Source organism: Bison bison, unplaced genomic scaffold (assembly GCF_000754665.1).
Source record: "Bison bison bison isolate TAMUID 2011002044 unplaced genomic scaffold, Bison_UMD1.0 scf7180017864384, whole genome shotgun sequence".
In the NCBI taxonomy this organism is placed as follows: Eukaryota; Metazoa; Chordata; class Mammalia; order Artiodactyla; family Bovidae; genus Bison; species Bison bison.
Genome location: NW_011494956.1, coordinates 17,172,923 through 17,195,158, shown reverse-complemented (window position 1 = coordinate 17,195,158; position 22,236 = coordinate 17,172,923). Strand labels below are relative to the sequence as shown.

Here is a 22,236-nt window from a genome sequence, read left to right as displayed (position 1 = left end):
CGTTATGTTATACATCATTTTAATGTACATTTATTTTTTTTTGCTAATGACTTATTACTTGCTGTTTCATATTTATTTTAGACTAGGGAAATGATGTTAGATAAAAAGCAAATTCGAGTAGTTTTCTTATCCAAGTTCAAAATGGGTTGTAAAGTGGGTAGAGCAGTAGAGATAACTCACAACATCAACAACACAATTGGCCCAGGAACTGCTAACAAATGTGCAGTGAAGAAGTGGTTCAAGAAGTTTTGCAAAGGAGACGAGAGGCTTGAAAATGAGAAGTGTAGTGGCCGGTCATCGTCAGTTGACAACTACATGAGAAGCTGCTGAAGAACTCAACATGGACCATTCTACAGTTATTTGGTATTTGAAGTAAATTGGAAAGGTGGAAAACTTGTTAAGTGGGTACCTTGTGAGCTGACCAAAAATCAAAATAATTGTCATTTTGAAGTGTCATCTTCTCTTCCTCTATGCAACAATGAACTATTTCTCGATTAGATTGTGACATGCAATATAAAGTGGATTTTAGACAAGAACCAGCGACGATCAACTCAGTGGTTGGACTAAGAAGCTCCAAAGCACTTCTCAAAGCCAAACTTGCACCAAAAGGTCACAGACATTGTTTGCTAGTCTGCTGCCTGTTTGATCCACTACAGCTTTCTGAATCCCAGCAAAACCATTACATCTGAGAAGCATGCTCAGCAAATCAATGAGATGCACCAAAAACTGCAATGCCTGCTGCTGGCATTGGTCAACACAAAGGGCCCAATTCTTCTCCATGACAATGCCAGACCTCACGTCACACCATCAATGCTTCAAAAGTTGAACGAATTAGGCTACAAAGTTTTGCCTCATTTGCCATATTCACCTGACCCCTCACCAACCACCACTTCTTCAAGCATCTCTACAACTTTTTGCAGGGAAAATGCTTCCATAACCAGGAGGAGGCAGAAAATGCTTTCCTGAGAGTTTGCTGAATCCCAAAGAATGGATTTTTACATTACAGGAATAAACAAACTTATTTCTCACTGGCAAAAATGTGTTGATTGTAATGCTTCCTATTTTGATTAATAAAGATGTGTTTGAGTCTAGTTATAATGATTTAAAATTCATGGTCCAAAACCACAATTATGTTTGCATCAACCTAATAAAATGTATGTCCAGAACAGCATAAAGGATGGGTAGGGATGAGTGAAAACAATGTATTGTAAGCTGCTTATATTAAATATGAAGTGGCATAATATTTGAAAGCAGGATGTGTATACTGTAAATCCTAGAACAGGTTTCTTAACCTCAGCACTACTGACGTTATGGAGTAACTGAATTTCTGTTGCTAGAGGCTGCCTTGTGCATGGCAGGATGTTTAGTTCAGCAGCATCCCTGGCCTTCAGCCACTAGATGCCCCAAGTAGTGATAACTGAAAATGCCTCCAGATACTGCCAAATGCCCAAACCCCCCAGGACAGAGGGTACAAAATTGCCCCCAAGTGAGGAAACCCTAAGCTAGACTGACCAAAGAAAACAAAAAGACAGAACCAAAATCAGGAATAAAAAAGGAAACATCATTACAGACCCTACAGACGTCAAAAAACATTACAAGTAGCTCAACTTTATGCCAATAAATTCAACAACTTAGATGAAATGAACAAATTCCTTGATATACACAAATTACCAAAACAGACACCAAAAAAGAAAATATATATAGCTCAGTAATGTTTTTTAGAGAAACTGAATTCACAATTTAAAATGTTTCCACAAAGAAAACTCTATATCCAAACAATTTCACTGGGTGAGTTCTATTAAGCTTGAAAGAAAAGAATATTACAAGCCTATTATTCGTTTGCTGCTGCTGCTACTGCTGCTAAGTCGCTTCAGTCGTGTCTGACTCTGTGCGACCCCACAGACGGCAGCCCAACAGGCTCCCCAATCCCTGGGATTCTCCAGGCAAGAACACTGGAGTGGGTTGCCATTTCCTTCTCCAATGCATGAAAGTGAGAAGTGAAAGTGAAGTCGTTTGCTAGGGATGCCATAAAAAGCACCACAAACCAGGTAACTTGAACAATGGTATTTATCTCACAGCTCTGGAGGCTAGAAGTCCAAAATCAGGGTGTCAGCAGGGCTATTCTCCCTCTGAAGCCTGTAGGGGTGAATCCTTCCTTGCCTCTTCCTCGCATCTGGTGGTTTGCCAGCAATCCTTAAGTGTTCCTCAGTTTGCAGCTGTAGTACAATTTCTACCTCTATTTCACATATCATTCTCCCTTTGCAGGCCAGTGTCTCTTCTTATAATAACATCAGTCATACTGGATTAAGGTTTACCTTAATTATGACTTCATTTCAACATTTTATCTCTAACAATTCCAAAAAGTCACTTTTTGAGATAAAGGGGTTAAGAGCTTCAATGTATCTTTTGGGGGAACACAACAGAAACCACAGCACCATCATATACAAACTCTTTCAGAAAACAGGGGAGGATGAAACACTTCTCAATTCTTTTTTAGACCAGAGTTATCCTAAATAACCAAACCAAAGTGTTAAGCTTTTCGGAACTTAGTATCTTTTTCATTAATTATTACCACTAGGTAGAGCATGGCCATCCTTGAGGTCTATACTTTGGGAGGAGGGAAAAGAACAGGATCAGATGCAGATGGGTCTGTATTTTTAAAATCTCCACAGAGACAGAGTCTATTGAAATTTCCATAAACTTACCAGTTTAAGAGTAATATTCTATGCTGCTTAAAAATGGAAAAATGATTTCAAATTAATAAAGTTAAAAGAAAGTACCTGCTTACACACAGGTATTTTCTACCTTTAAACTTTATATGGCAAATACATGGGGAAACAGTGGAAACAATGGCTGACTTTATTTTTCTGGGCTCCAAAATCACTGCAGATGGTGACTGCAGCCATGAAATTAAAAGATGCTTACTCCTTGGAAGGAAAGTTATGACCAACCTAGACAGCATATTAAAAAGCAGAGACATTACTTTGCCAACAAAGGTCCATCTAGTCAACGCTATGGTTTTTCCAGTGGTCATGTATGGATGTGAAAGTTGGACTGTGAAGAAAGCTGAGTGCCGAAGAATTGATGCTTTTGAACTGTGGTGTTGGAGAAGACTCTTGAGAGTCCCTTGGACTGCAAGGAGATCCAACCAGTCCATCTTAAAGGAGATCAGTCCTGGGTGTTCATTGGAAGGACTGACGTTGAAGCTGAAACTCCAATACTTTAGCCACCTGATGCGAAGAGCTGACTCATTGGAAAAGACCCTGATGCTGGGAAAGATTGATGGCAGGAGGAGAAGGGGACGACGGAGGACGAGATGGTTGGATGGCATCACCGACTCGATGGACATGAGTTTGAGTGAACTCTGGGAGTTGGTGATGGACAGGGAGGCCTGTGTGCTGTGGTTCATGGGGTCGCAAAGAGTCAGACACGACTGAGCAACTGAACTGAACTGAACTGAAACTTTATATAAACTCTTAATAATGACAGTAATTAGTCAATGCAATGATTAATTTTTAAAGTAGTGTCCTATTTCCACAGGGAAAGTAGTTCACTACACAGATGGAGCAGAGCCTTTAACAAGATGAGACGGATCTGTTATTCACTCATTGGGGCAGCAGCTGTGGGGAAGGAATAATCAATCCAAACAATCTTGGAGGAAGAAACAATGAGAATTGGTAAGAAGTGGATGCTGCCACTTCAGTAACCCCATCCACTGACAAAAGAAGTTCTAACAACTTCTGACTCTAAGACAGTAATGCTGGTGGTATCTGTGACCTGGAGTATACACAAGTATCATAACAGTATAACATGTATAAGCTGACTTTTAAAAAGTACTTCTTTCACATTGTTTTGTCCACATTATCACTAAGCACCATCTACGGTTCCTGTATTACAAATTGCAGCACTAATAAACACCAAAAAAGAACAATAAAGCCAAATGGAAAGTTGCAGTTTCATTTCCTTAGAAGCTAACAACAACACAAAAACTGATTAATTACATGTTGGCTCACCAACCCTCTTTTAAAAAAAAAATCAAGACCAAATAGCACAAGGACGATTTGTGGAAAACTTGTTCTCTCAAGTCTTCTGACAACTGAACTATTTTAAATTTAGACAGACATTCTATAATTTTCACTTGTTTGATGTTGTTGGAAAGGGCACAGTAAGAAGGTCAGGCTGTTTTTCCCAGAGTTTTATGTAAAATATATTGCTATGTCCATTTAAGGAACATGTAGAGAGTAACAATGTTCTTCTATTTCTCTTAATCCTCTTCTCCAACTTGTGTTATTTTATAGCTTAATACACAAAAGATATAAAATACCTTTTTTCACTAATAACATGTGATGTTCACTAACACACTGATGTGACTTGTCAACAGGTATATAAATAAAATTCTTTTTTACTCTTTGATGGAATGTTCACTAATGTTGGGACTATTCAGAGATTTTTACTTTGTTACTTCAGGTATTTATAATGCAAGGCTGATCTCAAAATATTATATATGATGAGAAAAAAAATTTGTCCAATTCTGAATGATCTCATCTGACCACAGTAGAGCATCATCAAGTGTTCTATGGCTAAAAAATCTGTTAACACTAGAAACTTAACATCCTTTTTTCATATATGGAAATAGGTTCAGATGACCAAAGTAGCATTAATTTAATCTGGGACAAGTGCTTTCCAAGCTTGAGTAATAAGAAGAGTCACCTGGAGTGTTTGTTAAAAATACAGATTCCCCAGCCCCATCTTAATAGTTTGGAGGCCTAGAAGTCAACATTTTTAACAGATATTTAGACCCATCTATCTTTAGACCTAGCTGGGTCTAAAGATCCTGCAAATTTAGGAAATAGTCTTAGATGAGGTAGCAGTGATGGTCAGACAGCAAAGACAGATGACAGTTTTTATTTTTACTGTAGTATGGCCAACATATAATAAACTGATTTGCTATAGTCTCCCACATGTATATACCTCTGAAACAAGTCCCATAATCAAGACAATAAACAAATCCATCACTTCCAAAAGATTCTTACAGCTCTAATCCTTTTCCCCTAGTCCTCTCCACCACCACCCCTACTATTTCCAAATAACAATTAATCTGCTTCCTGTCATTAACATTAGTTTGCATTTTCTACTGCGTGCATGCTAAGTCACTTTAGTAGTGTCCAACTCTTTGCAACCCTATGGACTGTAGCCTGCCAGGCTCCTCTGTCCATGGGATTCTTCAGGCAAGAATACTGGAGTCGGTTGTCATGCCCTCCTCCAGGTGATCTTCTTGACCCAAGGACTACAGAATTTTACATAAATGGAATTATTCAAACTGTACACCTTTCCTAGCTTCTTTCACTCAGAATAACAATTCTGAGATTCATTCATGATGTTGCATGTATCAACTTTTCATTGTTGAATAGGATATGAATAAAGCTGTTTTTACCTGTTGATAGACATTTGGATTATTTCCTGGTTTAGCTACAAAAACAAAGCTGCTATGGACATCTATGTACAAGTATTGGTAAGGACACATGCTTTCATTTACCTAGGAGCAAAATGACTAGATGTGGTATGTATATGTTTAATTTTTTAAGTAACTGCCAAACTGCCTTCCAAAGTGAATGGACCATATTACATTCCCATCAGCAGTGTAAGAGAGCTACCATTTTTCCATATCTTTGCAAACACTTTGGTCTTCAATGCTAGCCACAGTTAACGGGTGTATAATAGTATTTCATTGTAGTTTTAGTTTGCATTTTCCTAATGACTAATGATGTTAATCATATTTTTGTATGCTTATTTGTCATCTATGTATCTTCACCGGTGAAGCATCTGTTTAGATATTTTGCCCCCCCCCCTTTTTTTTTTACATTGAGTTGCTTTTTTTTCCTTTTATATTTACTTATTTGGTCCTCCAGCCAGCATGTGAGATCTTAGTTCCCCAATCAGGGATCAAACCCAAAACCCCTGCACTGGAAGCACAGTATCTTAACCACTGGCACATACACAATATAAATCAAGATAAATCACAGATGTTCACAAACACAGTTAAAAGCTATGGTGGCTAGATGCTGATATGCTAAGTGTAGTGCCTGGGTAAGAAGCTTGGCAAGGCCACTCTTGGTTATGGTAGTTAGGGTGAGAGATGCCTCTATAATCGCTGCTGCAAAACACTTGAAAGCTACTTTGATTTTTACCTTTTTTTGTAAAACCAAAATCTTCTTTGGATTTCTCTTGGTTTGTGAAAATCAGTATACTAACAAAGGTCTTTTGTAAAAGCAAAGTCACATAAAGCGAACTTCTGAGAAGTAGGGAATGCCTGTACTGAATTTCTAGAGTTCTTTATATAGTCTGCAAATTTGTCCTTTACCATAGATATATGATTTGCAAACATATTCTAAGTGTGACTTGTCTTCTCATTCTCTCAACACAATTTCAAAGAGAACAAGTTTCAAATTTTTATAAAGTCTAATTTGTTCTTTTACAGATCTTTACTTGGTGTCTTATCTAAGAAATCTTTGCTTAATGCAAAGCCCCAAAGATTTTCTTCTACTGTTCTCTTCTAGGAGTTTTATAGTTTTAGGTCATGCACTTAGGTCTGTGATTTACTTTGGGGTAACTTTCGAACATGGAACAAGTTATTAATTGACGTTCATTTTTTTTTCCTGGTAGCTGGATATCCAGTTGCTCTAGGACCATTTACTTAAAAGATAATCCTTTCTTCACTGACTTGCCTTAGCACTTCTATTGCAAATTAACTGTCCATACATATGTAGGTCAAGTTTTAGACACTCTATTCTACTCCACTGAACTACCTATCTTAGTGCCAATACAACTGTTCTGATTACTGTAATTTGAAACCAAACCCATAATGTCCTTTTTTCAAAGTGTTTTGTGAAGTGAAAAGTTATCTTTTCATATCAATCTTATCAACTTCTACAGAAAACATTTAAAGTCTGCAAATATTTTCTTTGAAAATGTGTTGAATCTATAGATCAACTTGGAGAACATCTCAATATTGAGTTTTCTGGCCAAAAAACAAGGTACAGCATTCCATTTATGTAGGGTGTTAATTTCTCTCAACAATGTTTCCTAGTGTTCATCATAAAAATCTTTCCCAATTTTTGTCATATTTCTAAGAATTTCATACATTATGCTATTTTTTCCCAAAAAACTCTAATATCTGATTTTTATTAGTATATAGAAATACAACTGATTTTTGAACACTGATCTTGTATTTTTCTAAACTCATTTTTCTAAATTTTTCTAAACTCATTTACTCGATTTTCTTCATAGACAATTAAGTTGTCCACAAATAAAGTTACTTTTTCTATCCAGTCTTTTCTTGCCTTTCATTTCCTTTTCTTGCCTCAGTACACCGGCTAGAACCTTGAGAACAATACTGATGAGAGTAGGTGTCCTTGTCTTGTTCCTGGTATTAGGTAAAACGAATTCAGCCTTTAAGCATTAAGTACAGTAATAGCTATAGTGTTTTGTTTTGCGTAGATGCCCTTTACCAGACTGAGGAATTTCTGTGTCTATTCCTAGACTGCTAGAAATTTTTATTAGAAATGAATTTTGGATTTTTTTTTCTAATACTTTTTCTGCATCTACTGAGATGATCATGTGTTTTTCTTTTTTAGTATGTTAATATGGTATATTGCACTGCTTGATTTTTCAAACGATAAAAAAGCTTGTATTCTTGGGATAAAGTCTATGTGGTCATAATATTATTTTAAAATATACTTATGGAGTCTAAACTTTCAATTTTTTACATTTGTGACCATGATAATGATATGTAGTCTTCTTCCGTGATGTTTCAAGGTACTGCTGACGTCAGAGAATGAGTTATTAGTGTTGCTCAGTCGTGTCCAACTCTTTGTGACCTCATGGACTATACAGTCCACGGAATTCTCCAGGCCAGAATACTGGAGTGGGTACCCTTTCCCTTCTCCAGGGGATGTTCCCAACCCAAGGATCAAACCCAGGTCTCCCGCAGTGCAGGTGGATTCTTTACCAGCTGAGTGACAAGGGAAGCCCCAGCATGAATAGAAAGTATTCTCTCAACTTTCTGAAGGAAATTGTATAGAATTTGTATTATTTCTTCCTTAAACATTTCAAGGCATTCACCACTGCCCCAGTTTAATACAAACCTAAAGTTTTCTTTTGGGGCAGGCTTTTAGCTAAAAATTAAATTTTGGGGAAATTCCCTAGCAATCTAGTGGGTAGGACTCTTGAGCTTTCACTGTTGAGGGCCTAGGTTCAAGACAGTGCAAGCCACATGGCGTGGCCTAAAAAAAAAAAAAAATCAACTTTTAAATAGATATGGGGTACTCAGATTATCATCTTTAAGGATTTTAAATAGCTCTGCTGGAATTCCATCACCTACACTGGCAGTGGGGGAACTCTGTTTTAATTATTCTCCTTTAGCAGGTATTCCATATTTACAGGATTGAAGTTGATAACATGTGTTTGTGCACACACATGGACATGTGCCTTTTGGGGCATTTATTTTAAGATCACTCACACCCAGCAGTGTTAGTCTTATCCTTGGAGAGCCGCATAGTTGACTCTATAAAAGGATCTCAGAGGGCCTCACACTGTCCTCTTCTACCCTCTATTTCCACGTTGAATCTTCCTCTTTCTCTTTGTATCACTCCCTTTGTCAGACTTCCCTTCGGAGATCCCATCTGCTCCCTCGACTACAGTTGTTATTTATGAGTAAATGATTTATTAATTGACCTCTGCGGCCTAAGGTGTCCCTCTTAACTATTAGATACATTGCATAGATATCTACTGTGCTTTTGTACCCAGGGCCCATGTTTCTGAAAATGTCAGTATAATATTTGTACTGTGAAGATGCAACTCAATTGAGGACAACAAGTAGACTGTCTGGTTTTGGGAGAAAACATGATTGATTTGCTATGGGGCATGCTGAGTTCAAGATACTGATGGGTGGAGTGTAGGTCTGGACTTCTAGCAAGACACAGAAGCAGGATATTATAAATTGGACAACAGCTTCATGAAAGTGGTGATTGAATAAACAGAGAGCTTATGGTTCTCAGAGGTATAAAGAAGCAAATAGAAAGAGAAGAAAGCCAAGAGAAGAACATAGGGAATGTTGACTTTTAGTTAGTGAGAAAGGAAAGATGAACAGTGAAATAAAGCAGAAAAGTAAGAAGAGAATCCAGAGAATGCTGTGTCTCAGAAACCAAGGAGGGAAATAATTTCAAGGAGAGTCTAGTCTCTCTAAACATACCTGCAATGGTCAGAAAGGATGAAGAAATCATTGGGGGCTTTTAAACAAGCAGGTTTAGTAAATCAATAAAGATAGATACGATTGTCATGGCCCTGTGGGGATGAGAAAGTGGAGACAATAAGTAGATTACACTTTGAAGAAGTTCAGTTATGAGGAAGAGTGGAAGGATTGTACCTTAATGGGCTGGTAAGAGAAAGAGAGGTTTTATTGTGTTTTCTTTTATTGACTTTGTTCGGGTTTTAGGCAAGGAAGCAATAGAGACAAAGAAACTGGACATATGATTACTTGAAGAGAGGTCCAAGCAATGATAGGTGAATGGGCCCAGAAGTCCAGGTAAAGGTATAGTTTGGCATAGGAGGAGGTATACCTCGTCAGAGATGGGATTAGAGCAAGAGATAGGAGAGAGAAGATACGGAAAATTCTTAAAGAAGGATCTTTCATTGACCTGTGGGACAACTTTAGGTTGCTGAATATATTTGTAAGTGGGGTCCTTAAAAGCATGCAGTGGAGATATGGGGCAGCAGACAGTGGACAGAAAGAATGATGAAGAAATAGCAACTGAAATGTTTCCAAATTTGATTAAAATTATAAAGCAACAGATCTAAGAGCTCAACAAACCTCAAACACTATAAGCATGAATAAATTTACGGAATATATCAAATTGTTCAAAACTACTGATAAACAGAAAATCTTAAAAGCTGCCAGAAAAAACAATGCTAATATACAGAGGAACCAAGATACTTTCTCAAAGGAAGCCATTCAAGGGGGAAGACAGTGAAGCAACATCTTTAAAAATCTTCAACATCTACTGTATGAAAAATACCCAGCTAAAATATCTTTCAAAAAATGGAGAAATAAAGACTTTTCCATAAATAAAAAAGCTGAAAGAATTTATCACAAGCAGATACACACTGTAAGAAATGGTAAAGGAAGTCCGATAGGAACCAATAATGTCAAATGGAAATATGCCTCTAACAGAGGAACAAAGAGTACCAGACATGGTAACTGCATGGGTAAATATGTGCAACTTTTTTTTTCATTGCTTAAATCCTTTAAAAAGATCATTGAACATATCCCCATGCCCTTTTTGCAGTAATTGATAAAACAGAAAATCAGTATAGATTTGAAAGACAGTATCGACCATCTTGATCTAACTAACAATTATAGAACATTCCATCCAACAACAAAAGAATGTGTATTTTCAGGTCCACATGGAATATCTACTACTAAGGTGGACCATTTTCTTGACCATGATGAAGTCAATAAATTTAAAGGATTTAATTCATGCAAAGTAGGGTTTTGTGAACACAATGGAATTAAATTTAGAAATCAAAAACAGAAATCTAGAAAATATTCAAATATTCAGAAACTAAATAATACATGTCATCCAAATAGCTCACGTGTCAAAGAAGTAATCAAAAGGAAAATTACAAAGTACTTAGAACTGAATGAAAATAAAAACACATTTCAAAATTTGTGGGATGCTGCATGTATACTATTAAACATAAATATTAGAAAAGAAGAAAAGTCTTAAATTAGTGACTTTCATTTTCACCTTAAGAAACTAGAAAAAGAAAAAATTAAACTCCAAGTAAGTTGGTGAAAGGAAATAATGAAGATTAGATGGAAGTCAATGAAACATGAAACAGAAAAATTAGTGAAAACAATTCTTAACTCTGAGAATATCATTAATGATAAATCTTTTGCCAGATTAAAGGAAATAAATGTTATAAATTAATATAATGAATGAGAAAGGTGATATCATTAAAGGTTCTTACAGGTGTTAAGCAGTAAGAGAATATTATGAACTTTTTCTCAGTAAGTTTAGACACTCGGATGAAATGGACAAATTCTTTGGAAGATAAGAATTCTCAAAGCTCAGTCAAGAAGTAGATAATCCGAACGTTATTCAGCTGTCAAGTCATGTCCCCAAAGACTGCAGCATGCCAGGCTTCCTTATCCCTCACCATCTTTTGGAGTTTGCCCCAGTTCATGTCCACTGCATTGGTGATGCCATCCAGCCATCTCATCGACTGTCGCCCTCTTGTCCTTCTGCCTTCAATCTTTCCCAGCATCGGGGTCTTTTCCAATGAGTCAGCTCTTCGCATCAGGTGGCCAAAGTATTGGAGCTTCAGCTTCAGCATCAGTCCTTCTAATGAACATTCAGGGCTGATTTCCTTTAGGATTGACTGGTTTGATCTCCTTGCAGTTCAAGGGACTCTCAAGAGTCTTCACATTAATTCTTCGATGCTGAGCCTTCTTTATGGTCCAGCTCTCACAACTGTACGTGACTACTAGAAAGACCAGAGCCTTGACTATATGGATGTTTTTGGCAAAGTGATGTCTTTGCTTTTTAACATGCTGTCTAGGCTTGTCATAGCTTTCCTGCCAAGAAGCAGTCATCTAATTTCATGACTGCGTTCACCATACGCGGGAGACCCAGGTTTGATCCCTGGGTTGAGAAGATCCCCTGGAGAAGGAAATGGCAGCCCACTCCAGTATTCTTGCCTGGAAAATTCCATGGACGGAGGAACTTAGCAGGCGACAGTCCATGGGGTTGCCAAGAGTCAGACACGACTGAACAACTGAACTTCACTTCACTCACCATATGCAGTGATATTAAAGCCCAAGAAGAGGAAATCTGTCACCAATTCTGCCTTTTCCCCCTTCTATTTGCCATGAGTGATGGGACTGGATGCCGTGATCTTAGCTTTTTAATACTGAGGTTTAAGCCAGCCCTTTCACTCTCCTCTTTCACTTTCACCGGGAGGCTCTTCAGATCCTCTTTGCTTTCTAACCATTAGAATCGGTATATCTGAGGTTGTTGGTATTTCTCCTGGCAAACTTGATTCCAGTTTGGCATTTCTCAGGATGTGCTCTGTGTACAAGTTAAATAAACAGGGTGACAATAAACAGCCTTGTACTCCTTTCTCAATCCTCAACCAGTTGTCCCATACAAGGTTCTGTAACTGTTGCTTCTTGTCTGGCATACAGGTTTCTCAGGAGAAAGGTAAGATGATCTGGTATTCCTATCTCTTTAAGAGTTTTCTACAGTTTGCTATGATCCACACAGTCAAAGGCTTTTAGCGTAGTTGATGAAACAAGAGGTAGATGTTATTCAGGAATTCCCTTGCTTTCTCTATGATTCAGCCAATGTAGGCAATCTTGACACCTGGTCCCTCTGCCTTATCTAAACCCAACTTAGACATTTGGAAGTTCTCAGTTCACATAATGCTGGAGCCTAGCATGCAGCATTCTGAGCATAACCTTACTGGCATGGGAGATGAGTGAAACCGTCCAGAGGTTTAAACATTCTTTAGTACTGCCCTTCTTGGGAACTGGGATGAGGATGGACCTTTTCAGTTCTGTGGCCACTACTGGGTTTTCCAAATTTGGAAAGCCTTTCAAAGGAGGCTTTACAAATAGCTGAAGAAAGGAGAGAATTGAAAGCAAGGGAGAAAGGGTAAGGTATACACAACTAAATGCAGAGTTCCAGAAAATAGCAAGGAAAGACAAGAAGGCCTTCTTCAGTGAACAATGCAAAGAAATAGAGGAAAACAACGGATCTCTTCAAGAAAATTGGAAATATCACAGGAACATTTCATCCAAAGATGGGCACAATAAAGGACAGCAACAGTAAAGACCTAATAGAAGTAGAAGAGATCAAGAAGAGATGGAAAGAATACACAGAAGTACTGTACAAAGATCAATATGCCAGCAGATTTGGAAAACTCAGCAGTGACAACCTGGAAAAGTTCAGTTTTCACTACAATCCCAACGAAGGACAATGTCAAAGAATGTTCAAACTTCCACATTATAGGGCTCATTTCACAGGCTAGCAAGGTAATGCTCAAAATCATTCAAGCCAAGCTTCATCAGTATATGAACTGAGACCTTCCAGATGTATAAGCTGGATTTAGAAAAGGTAGAGGAACCAGAAATCAAATTGCCAACATCTGTTGGATCATAGGAAAAACAAGGGAATTCCAGAAAAATATCTACTTGTGTTTCATTGACTAACAACTTTGTGTGGATCACAAAAAACTGTGGAAAATTCTAAACAGATGGGAATACCAGACCACCTTACCTGCCTCCTGAGAAACCCGTATGCAAGTCAAGAAGCAACAGTTAGAACCAGACATGGAATAACAGACTGGTTCCAAGTTGGGAAAGGAGTACGTCAAGGCTATATACTGTCACCCTGCTTATTTAACTTATATGCAGAATACATCATGAGAAATGCCAGGTTAGATGAATCACAAGCTGGAATCAAGACTGCCAGGAGAAATATCAATAACCTCAGATATGCTGGGCTTCCCTGGTGGCTCAGATGGTAAAGAGGAAAGAGTTCACCTGTGATGTGGGAGACCTGGGTTCCATCCCTGGGTTGGGAAGATCCCCTGGAGAAGGGAATGGCTACCACCTCCAGTATTCTGGCCTGGAGAATTCCATGGACAGAGGAGATAGGCAGGCTACAGTCCATGGGGTCACACATGACTGAGCAACTTTCACCTTCACCTTCAGATATGTAGATGACATCACCCTAATGGCAGAAAGTGAAGAGGAACTAAAGAGCCTCTGGATAAGGGTGAAAGAGCAGAATGGAAAAGCTGGCTTAAAAGTCAACATTCAAAAAATGAAGATCATGGCCTCTGGTCCCATCATTTCATAGCAAATAGATGGGGAAAAAATAGAAACAGTGACAGACTTTACTTTCTTGGGCTCCAAATCACTGTGGATGGTGACTACAGCCAAGAAATTAAAAGACACTTGCTCCTGGGAAGAAAAAGTACAACAAACCTAAACAGCATATTTAAAAAGAGAGATATCATTTTGCCAACAAAGGTGCATATAGTCAAACCTATGGTTTTTCTAGTAGTCATGTACAGATGTGAGAGTTGGACCATAAAGAAGGCTGAGTGCCAAAGAATTGATGTTTTCAAACTGTGGTGCTGGAGAAGACTCTTGAGAGTCCCTTGGACAGCAACAAGATCAAACCGGTCAATCCTAAAAAAGGTCAACCCTGAACATTCATTGGAAGGACTGATGCTGAAGCTGAACCTTCGATACTATGGCCACCTGATGCAAAGAGCAGACTCACGGGCAAAGACCTTGATGCTGGGGAAGACTGAGGGCAGAAGGAGAAGGGCTGACAGAAAATGAGATGACTGGATGGCCTCATCAACTCAGTGGTCTCAAGTTTGAGCAAACTCTGGGAGGTAGAAGCCTGGCATGCTGCAATTCATGGGGTTACAAAGAGTGGGACACAACTGGGGGACTGAACAACAACAACAGATAAAACAAGAAGATAAGGGACAGGAAGTTCTGAAAACCACAGGAAAGGAGTTTGGAGCTCTCTTTACCAGTTCTTTTAAGAGTTCACTCTGAAGATCAAAATAACATGAAGTAACATTCCTGGAAGTGGAGGCTTGAGTTAACTCAATTTTCATAGACATTAACTAAACAATTTTCACAAATTTCCAAAACTAACACTATGCTGTTTTCAAGGTATAGGTTTTATTAATATATACCTTTTTGAATATCCAATTTTTGAAGTTATAATATTCTACCAAGTTTAATTTTTCAGACATATTTTTAACCCCTTTCCAACTAACCACAGCTGAAATATGTATCTATAGCATTGTGTTACTTTAAAAAAGCTTTACTGGCAGCAGCATGGCAGCCATGGAGGATGAGCGGCTGCATCTCCTATGGGACCAACACGTGCAGTTCTTCCAGCGTTGCCTGCAGGAGGTAACTGGTGGCCACAGTGAGTGTGTGACATAGGCTGGTCCTGTGGAAAGGTGCTGTGGAGCCAGGCAGCACCCTCAGGGGGGCTGCACAGCCACCCACCTGGCACTGTCTCTACTCCCTGCCAGCCTGTGGTCATCCACGTTCCTATGAGGTAAGGTGCAGGGGCTGAGGTGAGCAACTGACTATTGCATTTTTTGCAATAGTTTGCATTTTGTTGTTGCAAAAATGCAAAAATATTGCATTTTTGCTCTCCATGCTTGAAACGTTGGACTCCTTGCATGTGGTGAACAGGGATGATATAATTGACTGGATTTACTCCCTGCAGGTCTTTCCCACAGAAGACACATCAAATCTAAATCACTGTGGTTTCTGAGGCTCTTCGTATCTGGGTATTCATTCAATCCATCAAAGAATCCTTGAACAGTTCACCCTCACGATAGTAGCCACATAGCAATGACCTACATTGATCTTTCATTCCTAGTTACTCTTGGAGATTGACTTAAGCCAAGTAAATAAAGATGTTTGCTTAGCAGGTTAGAGAACTTCAGCTAAAAGATGAAAGTTTTTACCTGAAGGCAGTAAAAATGACATGTAATTTGTATACCCAGGCTTCAACAATACGTGAACCGAAAACTTCCAGGTGTTCAAGCTGGATTTAGAAAAGGCAGAGAAACCAGAGATCAAATTGTCAACATCTGTTGAATCATAGAAAAAGCAAGAGAGTTCCAGAAAAACATCTATATCTGCTTCACTGACTACACCAAAGCCTTCGACTGTGTGGACCACCACAAACTGTGGAAAATTATTAAAGAGAAGGGAATACCAGACCACCTTACCTGCCTCCTGAGAAATCTGTATGCAGGTCAAGAAGCAACAGTTAGAACCAGACATGGAACAATGCGCTGGTTCAAAATTGTGAAAGGAGTACATCAAGGCTGAATATTGTCATCCTGCTTATTTAACTTATATGCAGAGTATACCATGCGAAATGCCAGGCTGGATGAAGCAGAAGGTGGAATCAAGATTGCAGGAAGAAATATCAATAACCTCAGATACGCAGATGATGCCACGCTAATGGCAGAAAGTGAAGAGGAACTAAAAAGCCTCTTGATGAAAGTGAAAGAGGAGAGTGAAAAAGCTGGCTTAAAACTCAACATTCAAAAAACTAAAATCATGGTTTCTGGTCCTATCACTTCATGGCAAATACATGGGGAAACAATGGAAACAGTGAGAGACTTTATTTTCTTGGGCTCCAAATCACTGCAGATGGTGACTGCAGCCATGAAATTAAAAGACACTTGCTCTTTGGAAGAAAAGGTATGACAAGCCTAGACAGTATATTGAAAAGCAGAGACATTTCTTTGCTGACAAAGGTCTGTATAAGTCAAAGGTATGGTTTTTCCAGTAGTTATGTACAGATATGAGAGTTGGACTATAAAGAAAGCTGAGTACCAAAGCAGTGATGCTTTTGGACTGTTGGAGAAGGCTCTGGCAAGTTTCTTGGACTGTAAGGAGATCAAATCAGTCAATTCTAAAAGAAATCAAACCTTAATATTCATTGGAAGAACTGATGCTGAAGCTGAAGCTCCATTACTTTGGCTACCTGATATGAAGAACTGACTCACTGGAAAAGACTCTGATGCTGGGAAAGACTGAAGGCAGGAGGAGAAGGAGACAACAGAGGATGACATGGTTGGATGGCATCACTGACTCGATGGACATGAGTTTGAGCAAACTCCAGGAGATGGTGATGGACAGGGAGGCCTGGTGTGCTGTAGTCCATGAGGTCACAAAGTGTCAGACACAACTGAGTAACTGAACTTAACTGTGCTTCTTGTATTTGCCATATACTCAACAACTGGTCTGGCATGGATATGAAAAAAGCCATCAACTATACTGAAAGTATGTCCTATGCAATGAGCTTGCACAGGGAGCCGGACTTAAATCTCATGGAGGGTCAACTTTTTGTGGCATTGCATCACTGTGCCTGATGGGTAAACTAGAAGCTTTTCCAGAAATAGCACTGAACAGCATGAAGAGGTGGTGTATAATGAGACAACAAAATGGTTATCATGAAAGACCTAATAAGCCAAAAGATACCTTTTTTTTTTTTGAGTGGGAGCAACTCAACTCTAAATTTCCAGTATTCTAACTTTGAGGTAAACAAAAATTACATCTCATCAACTCAAGATTGACTCATAGGGGGATTTGTCAAGTGGCCAGATAATCATTTAGATGCTTTGCATGTACACTTTGGAATCTGTGGCCTGTCACTAATGGAGGAAAGTGGCATTCATAAAGTTCATCCTGGTCTGAATGTAAGCACACGGACTTCTGAGCGCCTTTGAGATCTCCATCAGAGCTAGAAAACCAAGGACTGTCTGAACAGTGCTCAGAGAATGTACACATCTCCACTTGACTAACTTTGATTGGGAAATTGCTCAGAGAATGTACACATCTCCACATGACTAACTTTGATTGGGAAACTGCTCAGAGAATGTACACATCTCCACATGACTAACTTTGACTGGGAAACAGTGCTCAGAGAATGTACACATCTCCACATGACTAACTCTGTTTGGGGAACAGTGCTCAGAGAATGTACACATCTCCACATGACTAACTCTGATTGGGAAACAGTGCTCAGAGAAGGTACACATCTCCACATGACTAGCTTCGATTGGGAGGGTAGGAAGGATTTGTAGCATAACTGTAGCTCAAGGCTAAAAGCCATGTATAACCAAGTGTAGGGCTTCCCTGGTGGCTCAGTGGTAAGGAATCCACCTGCCATTGCAAGAGATGCACTTTCAATTCCCGGGTTGGGCAGATCTGTTGGAGAAGGAAACGATAACCCACTCCAGTATTCTTGCCTGGGAAATCCCATGGACAGAGAAGCCTGGTGGGCAACAGTCCAAAGGGTCGCAGAAGAGTTGGACATGAGTTAGCAACTGAGTAACAACATAACCAAGTGTGCTCTTTTTTAAAGAAGTAGAGTCTTACAACAGAATCTTGTGCTGATGTCACTCTGGAATCTGGTCTTGAACCAGTAACCTCTCTACTAGGTTCAAGAAAATCTCCATTCAAGTTTGAACCACAGTGGACTCTGCTGTGGTTCTTAAATGTTTATACTGTATCTCTAAGTTCTGTGAGGCAAATTAACTATATGTACTGTAGGTTATCTTTTTTAAAAAAATTCTTCAGTACAAAATTGTATCATATTAAAAATGTACACAAATCTTCAAAAGAAGTTAACAGCTTACACAGCATTGATAAACTTCAGGTATTTGAATACTTAGTGATCATTTAAAAAGCCTGACTGCTTATGGTAGAACACTGATACAATGAACAAAGTATCTGGGACTGTTCTTTGAAAATGGAATATCCCATAATTTTTAAAAAGAAGAATGACTTACTTTGTCTTATTCTTATGTAAAATGTGCCAATTAAACTTTTGTGGCCTATACAAATGAAACTAACTTCACAGCAAGAATAAACAGCTTAACTAATACAATAATTTTCTAAAGGGAGATTTATGTGCTGTGTGGTTCATGTATTTTTAGATGCTGCTGGGGTAAATAATAGTTATATTGGATTATAGTTGCAAATCATTAGTTGCTTTTTTTTTTTCCTTTCTGCAGAGAAAACAGTCTTATCTAGAAGACATTTAGTGGTTTTGTTTCTTGTACTGAGATAAATGATACTGTAAATTGTACTTTTATAACTGAGTTATTTTTAGCCATTTGATTTTTTTTTTAGTTTGTTGCCCCTTTGTGTTAACTGCTCTAATTCAAACTGATGGTTCTTTAATTTTTTCTAATTAGATAAGTAAACATTTAAGTAAGAAAAAAATAAAACTACTCAAGTAAATTTAATGGTATAGCTCCATACACAGTCATTCGTATATTTGTATATTCAGGTAAGCTGGAAGGAAATGTAACATTTAGAGGTTAAGGACTGGGGATTTGCTTTGCTTTGCTTTGCTTTCTTCATTCTGTGACCTACTTGAATTGTAAGGAAGTTAGTATAAAACTTACTTTTATTAGTGATCAGTTTATCAATAAATCATATCCATCACTGTTAAAACAAAAAATAAAATAAAAAAGCTTTACTGGATGCACAGTGGTGGTATGTTGAACAGAGAGAGAGAGGCAAAGGACAGAGGCAGGGATCTGATTAATAAATTTATACAAGTGAGCTTTAAAGGGGTCTTTTTAATAACTCTTCAGTGTAAACTATCACCTAAAAATTTTAATAATCTTTATATTAATGCCACGATATTTTATATTATGGCAATATTATTCTACCACAGTTAAAAAAAAATGTCCCCAAGTGTACAATGACCGTATATACAATGCACTGACAAAAAATACACACTGACTGCAACAAATCACATTTAGTACATGTCGTTAACTCAGCTTCAAAAGTCAGCAATCTTTGGGCACACAGTGTCAACATGACTGAAAAGAGACCAAGTCTACCATAAATCTGTCCTCAGATCTAATATTGGATGCCTACCAAGCCATCACATATATCTGCTATAGACAGTACTTTCCTCCATGGAATCAGATGCTTTGACATTGCTCCATCAGAACAATGGGGCCATTTGAAGGGAATATTAAATAGAACAATAAGGATAAGGCAGGAGAGGAAACAGACGTTCACAAGATCTCTTAAGGAAAATATCTATTCTCAGCTCAGTTCAGTCGTTCAGTCATGTCTGACTCTTTGTGACACCATGAGCTGCAGCACGCCAGGCCGCCCTGCCCAACACCTACTCCCAGAGCCTACCCAAACTCATGTCCATCAAGTCGGTGATGCCATCCAACCATCTCATCCTCCGTCGTCCCCTTCTCCTCCTGCCATCAATCTTTCCCAGCATCAGAGTCTTTTCCAATGAGTCAGCTCTTCGCATGAGGTGGCCAAAGTACTGGAGTTTCAGCTTCAACATCAGACCCTCCAATGAACACCCAGGACTGTTCTCCTTTAGGATGGACTGGTTGGATCTCCTTGCAGTCCAAGGGACTCTCAAGAGTCTTCTCCAATACCACAGTTCAAAAGCATTAATTCTTCGGTGCTCAGCTTTCTTCACAGTCCAACTCTCACATTCATATATAACCACTGGAAAAACCATAGCATTGACTAGATTGACCTTTGTTGGCAAAGTAATGTCTCTGCTTTTTAATATGCTGTCTAGGTTGGTCATAACTTTCCTTCCAAGGAGTAAGCATCTTTTAATTTCATGGCTGCAATCACCATCTGCAGTGATTTTGGAGCCCAGAAAAATAAAATCTCTCACTGTTTCCACTGTTTCCCCATCTATTTGCCATGAGGTGATGAGACCAGATGCCATGATCTTAGTTTACTGAATATTGAGCTTTAAGCCAACTTTTTCACTCTCTTCTTTCACTCTCATCAAGAGGCTCTTTAGTTCCTCTTCACTTTCTGCCATGAGGGTGGTGTCATCTACATATCTGAGCTTATTGATATTTCTCCCAGCAATTTTGATTCCAGCTTGTGCTTCCTCCAGCCCAGAGTTTCTCATGATGTACTCTGCAAATAAGTTAAATAAACAGGGTGACAATATACAGCCCTGATGTACTCCTTTTCCTATTTGGAACCAGGCTGTTGTTCCATGTCCAGTTCTAACTGTTGCTTCCTGACCTGCATATAGGTTTCTCAAGAGGCAGGTCAGGTGGTCTGGTATTCCCATCTCTTTCAGAATTTTCCACAGTTTATTGTGATCCACACAGTCAAAGGCTTTGGCATAGTCAATAAAGCAGAAATAGATGCTTTTCTGGAACTCTCCTGCTTTTTCAATGATCCAGCAGATGTTGGCAATTTGATCTCTGGATCCTCTGCCTTTTCTAAAACCAGCTTGAACATCTGGAGCTCATGGTTCACATATTGCTGAAGCCTGGCTTGGAGAATTTTGAGCATTACTTGACTAGCATGTGAGATGAGTGCAATTGTGCGGTAGTTTGAGCATTCTTTGGCATTGCCTTTCTTTGGGATTGGAATGAAAACTGACCTTTTCCAGTCCTGTGGCCACTGCTGAGTTTTCCAAATTTGCTGGCATATTGAGTGCAGCACTTTCACAGCATCATCTTTCAGGATTTGAAATAGCTCAACTGGAATTCCATCACCTCCACTAGCTTTGTTCGTAGAGATGCTTCCTAAGGCCCACTTGACTTCACATTCCAGGATGTCTGGCTCTAGGTGATGATCACACCATCGTGATTAACTGGGTCGTGAAGATCTTTTTTGTATAGTTCTTTTGTGTTTTCTTGCCACCTCTTCTTAATATCTTCTGCTTCTGTTAGGTCCATATCATTTCTGTCCTTTATTAAGCCCATCTTTGCATGAAATGTTCCCTTGGTATCTCTAATTTTCTTGAAGACAGATCTAGTCTTTTCCATTCTATTCTTTTCCTTGATTTCTTTGCATTGATCGCTGAGATAGGCTTTCTTATCTCTCCTTGCTATTCTTCGGAACTCTGCATTCAGATGCTTATATCTTTCCTTTTCTCCTTTGCTTTTCACTTCTCTTCTTTTCACAGCTATTTGTAAGGCCTCCTCAGACAGCCATTTTGCTTTTTTGTATTTCTTTTTCCTGGGGATGGTTTTGATCCCTGTCTCCTGTACAATGTCACGAACCTCTGTCCATAGTTCATCAGGCACTCCGTCTATCAGATCTAGTCCTTTAAGTCTATTTGTCACTTTCACTGTATAATCATAAGGGATTTGATTTAGGTCATACCTGAATGGATCAGTGGAGAAATAACTTAAGAAAGAATGAAGGGATGGTGCCAAAGCAAAAACAACACCCGATTGTGGATGTGACTGGTGATAGAAGCAAGGTCTGATGCTGTAAAGAGCAATATTGCATAGGAACCTGGAATGTTAGGTCCATGAATCAAGGCAAATTGGAAGTGGTCAAACAGGTAATGGCAACAGTGAAAGTGGACATTCTAGGAATCAGCAAACTGAAATGGACTGGAATGGGTGAATTTAACTCAGATGACCATTTTATCTACTATTGTGGGCAGGAATCCCTTAGAAGAAATAGAGTAGCCATTATAGTCAACAAAAGAGTCTGAAATGCAGTACTTGGATGCAATCTCAAAAATGACAGAATGATCTCTGTTCGTTTCCAAGGCAAACCATTCAATATCACAGTAATCCAAGTCTATGCCCTGACCAGTAATGCTGAAGAAGCTGAAGTTGAATGGTTCT

At 38.8% G+C, this 22,236-nt stretch overlaps 1 protein-coding gene and 1 pseudogene across 1 annotated transcript in view; one reads left to right on the top strand and one right to left on the bottom strand.

The window, feature by feature from the left end:
- Window positions 1-22,236, bottom strand: part of RYK (receptor-like tyrosine kinase) — a 110,382-nt gene that overhangs the window by 4,542 nt on the left and 83,604 nt on the right. The gene's annotated exons all lie outside the window — the stretch shown is intronic.
- On the top strand, window positions 14,927-19,056 carry LOC105001835 (annotated as a pseudogene).